This window comes from Orcinus orca, chromosome 6, assembly GCF_937001465.1.
Source record: "Orcinus orca chromosome 6, mOrcOrc1.1, whole genome shotgun sequence".
Taxonomy (NCBI): domain Eukaryota; kingdom Metazoa; phylum Chordata; class Mammalia; order Artiodactyla; family Delphinidae; genus Orcinus; species Orcinus orca.
Genome location: NC_064564.1, coordinates 45,735,044 through 45,747,871, shown reverse-complemented (window position 1 = coordinate 45,747,871; position 12,828 = coordinate 45,735,044). Strand labels below are relative to the sequence as shown.

The window sequence follows — 12,828 nt, the reverse complement described above, 5'->3', positions numbered from 1 at the left end:
TCTGTTTTAAAAATAAGTGCATAGGGCTTCTGGGTACTACTTCCAGAGAAAGAGCAGGTTTCCGGAACAAATTGAAAGGGAAGTGAGAAAGTAAAGACCATGGGCTTCCCTGGTGGCACAGTGGTTAAGAATCCACCTGCCAATGCAGGGGACACGGGTTTGACCCCTGGTCCGGGAAGATCCCACATGCCGCGGAGCAACTAAGCCTGTGCGCCACAACTACTGAGCCTGTGCTCTAAAGCCCGAGAGCCGCAACTACTGAAGCCTGCGCACCTACAGCCCGTGCTCCGCAACAAGAGAAGCCACCACAATGAGAAGCCCGCGCACCGCAACGAAGAGTAGCCCCCGCTCACCGCAACTAGAGGAAGCCCGTGTGCAGCAAAGAAGACCCAATGCAGCCAAAGATAAATGAAAGTAAAGACCATTGGCTAGATCGCCTTCTTCAAGGAGCTTGGCCAGGAAGGCGAGGAGGAAATGACCACACTGAAGTAAGGGGAGTTTTCACCTGGGCAGGTGATGTCTGGAGGAAGGAGCATGTGGGGGAGGTGGCAGTCCTGAGCTGCAGGATGTGGGAAATGAGAGAAGAAAGGGAAATAAACTCAAGTGTCAAAGACAAACATCACCAGTTAAAAAAAATGTTGGTCTCTGTGGTGGTTTAAAAATATGTCCATTTTTAAAAAATTTTTTATTGGAGTATAGTTGCTTTACACTGTTGTGTTAGTTTCTGCTGCACAGAAAAGTGAATCAGCTATATGTATATATATATTCCCTGTTTTTTAGATTTCCTACCCATTTAGGTCACCATAGAGCATTGAGTAGAGTTCCCTGTGCTATACAGTAGGTTCTCATTGGTTATCTATTTTATACATAGTAGTATGCCCACAAATTCTTTTCTTTTTAAAATAAATAAATAAATAAATAAATAAATAAATTTATTGGCTGCGTTGGGTCTTCGTTGCTGCACGCAAGCTTTCTCTAGTTGTGGTGAGCAGGGGATACTCTTTGTTGCGGTGCGCGGGCTTCTCATTGCGGTGGCTTCTTGTGTTGCAGAGCATGCGCTCTAGGTATGCAGGCTCAGTAGTTGTGGCTCGCAGGCTCTAGAGTGCAGGCTCAGTAGTTGTGGCGCACAGGCTTAGTTGCTCCGTGGCATGTGGTATCTTCCCCGACCAGGCCTGGAACCTGTGTTCCCTGCATTGGCAGGCAGATTCTTAACCACTGCGTCACCAGGGAAGTCCCATAAATTCTTAGATATTCCTCTTTTCAAGAGAGAGAAAACTTAATTTTCTTCCCCTTTCAGTGTGGGCTGGACTTAGTGACTCACTTCTGATGAATGGCAAGTGGTGGAAGGGTGGTTTGTCACTTTTGACACTAAGCCTTAGAGATACTGTAGCTTCCATCGTGGTTGCCCTCTTTGGGGTCAGGGAGCTCTGGGAGCAACTGGCAGGGACCTAACGTGGTGAATAGTGAAGGGACATCATCTCTCAAGGAGAGGAGGCTTGCAGGACGAGCAGGACTTAGGAGATGTGGAGGCCGAGAGACTGGCATGTACTTATAACCTGGAGGTGAAGGGACATGGCTCTTTCAGGGACCTCTAGGAAGCTCCCTTTTGAAGCCATCTGTGTCTCTCTCTTCATCCAGATCTACCTGTATGCATTTATTCTAAATTACTGGTCCAGTTACACTCAGATTCACAACACAGTAGGAATCTACTAGCACTAACCTCATGAAACTCATACTGATTAGTACCGTGTTCTAGTTTGACATTATGGCCTAACTGGCCTTGTTGGTGGCTTGGATAGCTAACCTTTATGCACAAAATTATCTCATGGTAAGAGATGTCCTGAAGACCACACAGTGACTACAGAAGTCCTTAGGATAAGGACTGCTTATAACCTTATCCTCATGCTTTTATTGTGGTAGGAGAAGATATATTGTTATATTTCAGTAAGTAAAACCTTCCTGAATTCAAATCCCAAGCTAATACTCATTTGACAAAGAATCTACTCTTGTCTGCCGGGAAATTTGAACTAGTCTAGACCACACATAGCAGACAAAATTTGGCAGGCTTATTTATATATGGGCATCAAGCCATACTGACTGTTCACACGTTTATTCAAATGCTCACGAAGATAAATTAATTCCTGCTGTGACTGACATTCTGCAGCAATTTCCAAAAATGCAGACACAGTGAAGTGTAATTACGATTTGTAATTGATTTGTAATTTACGAGCGTTCCTGAGGCGCTGAGCAGCCCGAGATGGAGACTCCGACATGAGACCTAGTGAGAAACATTGAGCATACCGTTTTGAGTTTTATCTGTTTTTCATCTGTAAACTGGGAGAGAAGTGGTCTAGCAAAGAGAAGCAGACCATAATCAACGCTTAAAGAGCTAAATGGCAATGCCTCATTGAGGCAGCAGGGGGACAATTCTGAACACATCTGGCAGCCACTGGTGGGACAGGGTATTAACAGAGTATTGTAGGAGGTAACACTTGAGGCTGGAACCTCTTAGTCAGTGGTGTCTGACAGAACATTCCATGATGATGGAGAGGCTCACTATCCAATACAATACCCACTAGACATACGTGGCTTTCGAGCTCTTGAAAAGTGACTAGTAAGATTAAGAAACTAATTTTAGTTTTTATTTAATTTTAATTAATTTAAATGTAAATAGCCACAGGTGACCAGTGACTACTGTATTGGACAGTGCAGCTCTAATGAATGTGGTTTCATGGATTCTTTAAAACCAGGAGCTTCTTGAAGAATGGAGATGTATCTTACACTGGTGCTCAGCACATGTCTGACATATAGTAGGTTTTCAATAAATGCCTATTAACAGACCCTCAGTAGCTAGAAGAGGGCTGCCTTTATAATACGGAACGTAGATTGTTTAAGACTGTTTAGTTAGTATTTCCCAAAGGGTATTTCAAAGCCTTAGACCCACAAAATGCTCTGGAAAGAAAGAACTCCGTGATCAAATGTATCTGTATGTTCTATATCTTGCTTGGGGGATTAGGATACATGACAGGGTACTAAAGAAACTGGAGGGCTTCCCTGGTGGTGCAGTAGTTGAGACTCCACCTGCCAATGCAGAGGACACGGGTTTGTGCCCTGGTCCGGGAAGATCCCACATGCCGCGGAGCGGCTGGGCCCATGAGCCATGGCCGCTGAGCCTGCACTCCGCAACGGGAGAGGTCACAACAGTGAGAGGCCCGCGTACCGAAAAAAAAAAAGAAACTGGAATAGCTTTATTAACTTACTGTTTCCCCTAGTCATTTGACCATGAAACCCCGTTTTCACATAATACCTTTGACATCCCCTAGAACTAGTAGATTCCGGGAAAAATACTTTGGAGGATGCTGAAATAATGACAGGGTAAGAGGAAGACTTCCAGTGAATTCCTTGAAAAGTAGGGACCCCGATTTCTAGCACATGGTCAGCAGATAATAAATATTTATTGAACGGTCTAGAAATGTCTCACTTCCAATCAAAATCAGAAGCAGTCTACAAACCATTCCCACTCAGCAAAGGTAAAGAAAGAAGGCAGAGTGTGGCTGGCAAACCTAGGTATTCTCAGGCTGCCGTACTGGGTACCAGCCGAACCAGAAGATAATCTGACATGTATGAATTAGGGGTATGTAATAGCAAGTTGGAACAGAGGTAATAAGAGTTATTGAAATATACTAATATTTTAAGATCCTGTACTTTAAAAATTTAAACCAAGCAGCTAAACACTGAGAATTTGCTGTGATTTAGAATATCAACCCCCATAGAAAGGAATGACCAATCCAGAGATACAGGTGGTGTAAACGAGGATGAAGCATGGGTCCCTGGGGATAGGAGAAGAGAATGGTCCTCTCTGAGAAGAACAATGATAAAACAAGAACCTGACTGAGACCAGGACAGAAACATTTTCCTTAGTCACTTCTGGTCTTTAGTTTTGCTAGTGCCTTAGTAAGAAGGGATTGGAATTAACTCTAGACCCACACCATAGTTTCAGCTAAAAATTATTTGTAGTTATTGTACATACACTTACGCTTAAGTTTAATAAATTATATATAGGGCTTCCCTGGTGGCGCAGTGGTTAAGAATCCGCCTGCCAATGCAGGGGACACGGGTTCGAGCCCTGGTCCGGAAGATCCCACATGCCGCGGAGCAAGTAAGACCGTGTGCCACAACTACTGACCCTGAGCTCTACAGCCTGTGAGCCACAACTACTGAGCCCACGTGCTGCAACTACTGAAGCCTGCGTGCCTAGCGCCCATGCTCCGCAACAAGAGAAGCCACCACAATGAGAATTTCGTGCACTGCAACTAAGAGTAGCCCCTGCACGCTGCAACTAGAGAAAGACTGAGCGCAGCAACGAAGACCCAACGCAGCCAAAAATAAATAAATAAATAATAATTTTTTTTTAAAAAAAAACACTGTATATAGACCATTCTTATGGTATGGGTTAATCTCTTTTCAATAAATCCTTCCTATTCTCTTTTGAAACTTGAAGTTAGAAAAAAACAAGAATCTCTTCAGATCTAGTTAGGTAAAGGAATCTAGATGGGAGAAACTCCAACCAAAACCGTCAGTCAAGATCATGGTACCCTCTGCAGTGAGGTGCCCAGACAAAGCCTGTCCCTGCAGGGCTGGATGCGTTCCATGTGTGTGATCCACAGACTTCGTCATGTGCTTTAGATCTGCCCACTTAAAACAGAGGCTTCAAAATGAAAAAAGTGTACCTATTATAAAGATAACGTCACCTCAGTGTTTACAAAGATGCTGAACTCCCCACTCCAGGAGCGATCACCCCACATCCAGGGAAAGCTTAATTGTTTAGCCCATGTGATTGTGCACATCCACCTCCAACTACATTCACAGAAGGGATGCACCAACGCTAGCCTGTTCCTCTGAGCATCTCTGTCACCTGCGGACCGCCTTGCTCCTCTGAGCATCTCTGTCACCTGTGGACCACCTTGTTCCTTTAAGCATCTCTGTCACCACAGCTCTGAGAAGGGGGAGGAGAGGGCACGGCCAGAGACGGGAAGGAGCTCACTCAAAACCCTTGTCCTGGGCACACAGGCCACTTGTCATGTTTAGCTTTGGTCTTTGTTGGTAAGGCCTTTTAAAGCGTGAGGTTTGATTTTTCTGATTATTATAAAAGTGATGCATGTTTGTTACAGAAAACTTGAAAAGTCCAAGCAGACACATATACAAAAGTATCACCCTAGAGAGTACTCTTGACTCTTTTTGCCATATTTCCTTTCTCTATGATTAGATGATTCTAGTAGACATACTAATAGACAGACATATGATTAGAGTGATTTTCCAATACGGTTTTTTTTTTTTTTTTTTTTTTTTTTGCGGTACGCGGGCCTCTCACTGTTATGGCATCTCCCGTTGCGGAGCACAGGCTCCGGACGCGCAGGCTCAGCGGCCACGGCTCACGGGCCCAGCCGCTCCGCGGCACGTGGGATCCTCCCGGACCGGGGCACGAACCCGTATCCCCTGCATCGGCAGGCGGACTCCCAACCACTGCGCCACCAGGGAAGCCCCTCCAATACGGTTTTGAATCTTGTTTTTATTACTTAATATTATGTGTTGTGATTTTCCCATGGGCATCGTACTCAACTCTAATTGATTATATTTTAGGCCCTGAAATAAAGCAGACCACATCTCACCCCTGACCCAGTTAAAAAACAAAACCAAACCAAAAACCAAAACCCAAAAACCAATCATCTCCCATCGTACAAACCAGAAGCGAAAGCTCACTGGACATCAGCAAAAGATGAATAAGTAGAACTCACAAAGACATGCAGCTGACTTTGCTCCATTCCCGCTAAGGCAGCACAATGCAGTTCATTGAAAATAATCCCACATTCCTTTGCTATTTTTCAAACTGACACTTTAAAATATGTCTGCCAAAGCTCCTAAAATGGTCTCTGGCAGGCTCTCCCATTCAGCTCTGGGCGTTTCGGTTGCCCTGAACAACCACCCCCAGCTGATGCCATGCTGGAGACAGACAGACAGATACACACACACACACCACCTCATTTGACAAAGTCCCACGAATGCAAACTCAAGTCCAGCGACCCTCTGTGCCAGGTATACCCACTCTGCTGGCGTGGTGGGCTTTCATTCATGAAACTTCACTAAGCAAAAAGGAAAGTCACCTTGGACCAAAGACAATAAGGCTGTTGACATCCCGTGTCAAAGATCATAGTCTCAGTAAGTCAAGCCGGGGGGGACTCTTGATACGATCTCGTGGATCTCGTGGAAGACTGAGGTCCAGAGATATTAAGTGCCTTGCTCAGCATCAGACAACGCATGTGGTAACATAATAGTGGAAGCATCCTTGCAAAGGTCAAACTGCCAGGCTTCAGACTCCCAGGCTGAAGCTCTTTCTTCTTCAATGCCTGGGTCCATGTTGGAACCATCTGGCTGAAAGTGAAAGAACCCGCCTGACAAGAAGCAGCCCAGAGGCCTTTGCACAGATGGTGTTTCAAAAGAAAAGATCCTTTCAAAAGCCCCACAATGGCTCTTCATTGCTGGCTATTTGGGGGAGCAGCTCTGGCTCATGTGACAGGCTCTGCTTCTTTTCACCGTCCTGACCTGATCTGGCCAATCCTGGCTACTGCAGTCACCCAAGCAGCTCCAAGGGAAGCGTGGGCACGACCTGGCCACCTCATACGGGAACGCAAGGTCATCACATGCCTGGGCTTAGGTGGGCTGTGCTGGGTCTTTATGAGACAAGGCTTTCCAAGTCTTTGGTCTGCAAACTGTTGTTCATCCATCTGGCCCTGAAGTACCCATTTTTGAAGCAGTGGTTTTGGTGCTGAAGCCTAAGATCATTTGGTGTGTGAACCTCAGTCATTAGCCAGCAGGCACTGCCTACAAACTGGGGGTGGGGGGAAGCTTGGGCGTGACAACATGGCAGTAACGAGAATAACGAGGGAGGTTGAGAAACTGCCCACCACACCTGTTTGAAGTAAAGGTAATAAGTGTGGGGAACAGAGGAAACAATTTACGTGGAGAATGTAAGGGAACACCTGGAACTCAAGAAATGGAGCTATCGTTTATTTCCACAGGCACATGGTAAAAACTCAGTGATGGGGTGTCATACAGGGAAGTGGGAGGGCTGAGGAGTGAAGATGAATGAGGCTGAGTTACTTTTCTTTCCGTGAAGCCCTCCCGTATGAGGAGTCTCACTTCCTTCCCATCTCCCTCTCCAAGGCTTCTTTCTTCCTTACCCCATGCAGCAGTGGGGAGTGTACGGCTGGGGCCAGGGTGGAGGCACGGAGGGAAAACTCAAAATCCAGAAACACATCACAGAGCTGAACAGTGTTGTCCCCGCTTTGTTCCACAGATCACAGTCTCCATAAGATGTCAATGAGTGATGACAAAAGAAAAAAAGATTTCAGCAGCTAAATGGGGGGCAGGGGGCGCTACACAAAACCGAACCAGTTTCTTCACTGGATGACTTCGCAAGGCCTTTGATCTACGATTGTCCGTCGTGAGTCTTCAGGGGTGGAGATGATGTAGCATTTCGAAAACTCATTTGATCAGGAAAAGAAAAACTTGTTTTCACTGATTATTACTTGGGACTGACATTTTGAGGAATACTCTTGGCCAGTGCTGGTCCTTAGATCTTTCTTCTTTGCTTTACTTTCCCACCTCACTGAGCTGACCCCACCCCCCATCCTAGAGACTAAGAAGGGATGATGTGCTCACAATAGTAATTTTCAAATTTGAGAGTAATTGTCATCTAGAGTCGCGCCCCTCAGAGAGTGGTCTGGGAACCAGCAACATTGACATCACCTGGGAGCAAAATGAATTGCACTGCAGTCAGGGGTACCAAATCAGAATCTGCAGTTTGGCGAGATGCCGAGGTGATTCATACGCACACTGAAGTTTGCGATGCAGACTGAGGGTGCTTGGTACTGGGCACTAATCTCAATAATTCTGATTTGGGGTATCCAGGGTGAGGCCCGGGTACGCACATTTTAAAATACCACTTCCAGGACATTCTGATGCAGCTTGGTGTGTGGACCCCTAATGAGAAACACTGACTTAATTAAAAAGCTCCTATGGCCCAAGTGCCCTGCTATAGGGTAACCGAACAGCCCTGTGCTGCAGCACCTCTACAAGCTAGGTGATGGTATAATCACTTTCATTGTTAGAAATAAGGAAATGGATCCCTGGAGAGAGAAGGTGAAACTGCTGGACCAAGGTCACCCAGGGGTCAGCAGGTGCCTTAGGGTGAACAAGGACTCTCCTGTCTTTCCTCCCCTGCCTCGCCAGGCTCTCTCGTCTTCCTCCTCCCTCATCTGCTCTTTATTTGCCAGCTTCTGTGTCGCTAACAGCCCTCTGAATCTGCTTTTGTTTTCAGTGAAAGGCTAACAAAATACTGCTGCTCTCTGTGCTTGCTAATGATAATCCTGATTAGCTCCATTCTGTCAGCTGACTCCCAGGCTGCCCAGGGCCAACAGCAGCCTGCTTATTCAATCAGGGCCTGGCCCATTTGCTAATTATCATTTGGGCTCGTTTTCTCCAACTGTGAACGTGCTCGAGTTCAAGTCATCTTCAGCTGTTGCATTTACATGAAAAATAGATCATTTGTCACGTCTATGCCTGTCAATGCTCCAGCCTCCCCCTCGCTGTTGGAGACCAAATGAAATCATGTATTTCTCTGGGTTCCCAGGCTGCTGCTGACCAGCAGGTCCCAACGGGAGCCATGAGGCAAACCCTGTGGACAGATGGACGTGCTGGCCTTCCTCACTGGGCTGCCAGGGTGACCTCTTCCCAGCTTCTGGATTCCAAGCTGTATTTCCCCTCAGAGGCCTGATAGGGTGACCAACTGTCCCCGTTTGCCAGGGACAGAGTTTTCCCAAGACATGGGATTCTTTTGTGCTAAATCTGGGAGGCTTGGTCACTGTACACCTGGTCCACCAGGACACAGTGTGAGAGCATTCAACATCCTCCTAGGTGATATAGTTGGAATCTGGATCAGGGAACTGACGGAGCTGGGGTCCCAGCTTTCTCTGTCAGGCCTGAGGCGGAGGCTGCACCCCTTTACTGCTCTGCACCTTATTTTGTTTTTAATCTCTACTGCTAATCCGATAGCATAAAGCTTTATTTCCAACTGTGGATACGTGGAGGTCTGCAGGCATGTTCTGAGATGAGGGTGGCACCAAAGAAGGAATGACTAGTGTGTAATCCCTTTGAATGGGGATCATCCTCAAAGTACTCTTCCGGATTCAAAAACACACTAAGCATTTATTAGGTGCTTGGCAACACAGGCAATACAAGCATACGTCCCGTTTACTCCCAGCCCTCAAAGAGTTGACAATCCTGTGGGAGACACTAATACAAATACAATGAACTATATCTGCTACAAGGCTACCAAGGGGATCCCCAAGATGGCAAAAGGCCATGGGAGCTGGGGAAGGGAGAATTAGGGTACCTCTGCTTACTATATGACAGCCACTGTACATTCGTTATCTCATTTAACAGCCAACGTTTCTTAAGCACCTATCGTGTGACTAACCCATTTAGTTTTTACAATTCTATTAGTATACCTATTCTACAAATGAGTAAAATGAGGGTTTGAAAAACCGTGCTCGAAATTGCGAGTTAGTGAATGGAGGGTCCAGGGTTTGAACCCAGAGAGTCTGAGCCTTGTGGTAAGCACTGTCTGAGACTGAATCTCCCACCCCTGTGGGGTGCTGTACCCTCAACACAACCAGTGCGTTGGGCACTCAGCCAACATCAGACAAAAGTAACAGGGCCGGCTGAGGAGCATGGCTGTGCGTGGCGGGAACATGGCGGAGGGAAACATGAGGGGGGGCTTCTGCATTCTACGCTGCGGAATCCCGAGGCATGACATCGGGAATGTCCCACTGGAGGTGTGGCGACTCTGGAGCTGCTGAGGAAACTGGCCTGACAAGTGCTGCCCTTCTGACCCCTAGCTGCATTAGATTCTAAAGAAGGTACTAGAACATGAAGCCAAATGCCTGACTTTCATCATCCTTCAAGGACCAAAAATGAGTGACAGTCATTATTTTATATTTTTTTAGACTGCATTTGTCAATTCTCAAAAGCTTATCCTTCTTATACAATTAGAACATCTGAGCAACTTGCCTTGCATATATAGGTTACTTGATATATGCAAATCAAATACATATGTATTGATTTGATATAACAGGACTGATTTTAATACTACAGATTGCAATAGTAGACTTGGAAGTTAGGTATTCCAGCACTTTCAATATTGAAAGTGCTTGTTTCAGTAGTAACAATCTACAAGTGCAATATTCTTAGTGGACATTGAACTGTGGTAAGATAATGACTGTCTTCGGAAACATTCTCAATATCTTTTTCTGTTGCTTTATAGGTTTTGATTTGTGTAAAATGAATACATAGTTTGATATGTGTAAAATGAATACATAATTTGATTTGTGTAAAATGAATACATAATACAGTTAAGCATTAAAAGCACTTGTTATTAATATGTACAAGCATTGAAATTAATCTCCCTGTAATTAAAATGAACAAAACATAAAGGTAGGCTGTTTCAAGCAAAATTTAAAGAACTATAAGCTTCTGGGAATAAAATTGATATCCCTTCTTGCTCACACCTACTGTTAATAATTCCTGGTTAATCCAATCATAGTTTGTTCCCCATCCCCCAAAATAGGCTCTTATCTCTGGATAGAATAAATGGGTTGTTCCAGCCCTTTCTGTGACTCAGACTTCAAGTCAGTTCCCGGCACTGCCAGGTGTTAGAATCCCTGGGGCCCTTCTTCAGTTGTAGAGAATACAGTTGACCCTTGAACAACGTGGGGGTAAGGGGCCCCGACCCTCCATGCCATTGACAATCTGAGTATAATTTATAGTTGGGCCCTCCATGACTGAGTTTCCTCTGTATCTATGGGTCTGCATCCAGATTCAACCAACCTTGGATGCAGTATACAGCGTATAAGTGGACCTGTGCAGTTCAAACCCATGTTGTTCAAGGGGCCGCTGTAACTGAGAGTGCTCTGATGGCAAAGGAAGGCTTTATCTACTTGTTAACTTACACTCGGCTTTGTCCTCCAATGGCCTTCATGCTTCCGTACGTAGATAAGAAATTAACATTCAGCTCTCTCCATCAGATGTTTCTGCTCCTTTAACTCAGAGAAACCCAAACTTGAGTGCTGAGGAGAGCCTCTTCCTTCCAGTGGACCTTTAGGGAAGGTGTTCCCCCTCCACCCGAACATGTCAACTGAAAGCAACTGAACCAAACTCCCCAGAAGGAGACCCATGTTCTCCTGGAGATCAGAGTGTTGGCTCCACCCTCTTCATTCACCTGCCCCTATCCACTCTGTCCTTAACATTTTCTGAAATTAGCTTTATCAACTCCTTTCAGGCCTTTAACTCCCTTTTGCTGTTTGCACAACCTTTTCTGTTTACCCACAACAGCCTTTATACAAGACAAATGAGCAAAACCTCACCATGATTATGTTCTAGTTTCTTTCCACACTACTCGTCCAACTGAATTCAGAGACAACTTAGCTCTTGCCAAGAGCTTTCTAGAAAGTGGTTGTGAAAGAAAATGAAGAAAATAAATGCTTTAGCCAATGATATATCTCACTTGTACCCAGCGAGTCTTGCTTTGTTCCACAACTCTTGAGTGACACGCAGAAAAAATGGTTTTTTTGCCATGTATTCGCAAAGTGTACTTATAGATTTCAAGTTGAGAAACTCTAAAGGTGATATATAAAATTCCCCAACATCTTCTTTGCCAGATACAGGCACTCTACTGTATTAAACATGTCTTTTGGTTTTTGCGTTTTGATTCTTGAATGCCCCTTCCAGGGCTAACCAATTTCTAGAGATAGTAGACAACTCATCCTTGAGCTGTTTACTCACCAATCAACACAAACCAACCAATCCAGAACCCACTTTCCCAACCACCTCTGCTATGGCCTCTTAGGGCTAAAATCCCTTTGGCCTAATCACCATAGCACCAGGTGATCAGCTAGGGGCAGCCCCCCTGCCCCTGAACCTGCTGAAATTACTCAAATTAGTCCATGTTTAGCCTTCTTACCCTGCCTCGCCCATTCCTTCCCAGGGAAACCACAAGAAAGGCTCCTGCCCGTGTTGTCCCTGACTAGTCTGCGTCCTTCCCCATGTGGTCCTCATACCGTGGTATACCCCCTTCTCTTGGGATCTGTGAGTAACACAAACTATCTTTTCAATGGCAGTCATGTCTTTTTTTTTTTAATTAGTTTTTATTGAGTAGAGCTGCTTTGGCAGTCATCTCTTGATCTGTTGGCCTCACCATACATAAACAATTTAGAAAACCTATATTTTAAAAACATGTACTTCAAGAGAAAGGAAGACAGGCTAGCAAAAGACCGGTCTGGCCCCTGTGCTCAGGCCATTGTTCAAATGGAGTTGGATGAAATTTAGTTGTTCTGTCAGTTATATTTAGCAAAACTGCCACTTTTAACTGTTTCAGGAAAAAAGCATGATTTTACGATAAAGCACTGATTATACTGGATAAGACGGTCCTAGATAGAGTTGCTAGGGATAGCTGTGATGAGGGTACCATAGTATGATATATGTCACAAAAGATGTAGGGTTTCTAGGGGCCCTTGACTTCCAAAGCACAGTTTGAGTCCTACTGTAAAGATAGTCTATAAAGAAAAAGAAAGGACTCCCCACTCACTTAAACAATAACAGTAAAGTTTTTTTAACCAAGTGTTCTAGATTCTCATATATTCCATTAAAACTGCATTGCAGGAGATTCAGTATGAAAAGCAAAGTCCCCATGATACTGTATTCTCATCTCGGGCT

At 45.0% G+C, this 12,828-nt stretch overlaps 1 protein-coding gene across 4 annotated transcripts in view; it reads right to left on the bottom strand.

The window, feature by feature from the left end:
* MOB3B (MOB kinase activator 3B) overlaps nt 1–12,828 on the bottom strand; it is a 232,637-nt gene that overhangs the window by 47,987 nt on the left and 171,822 nt on the right. The window lies entirely within an intron of this gene.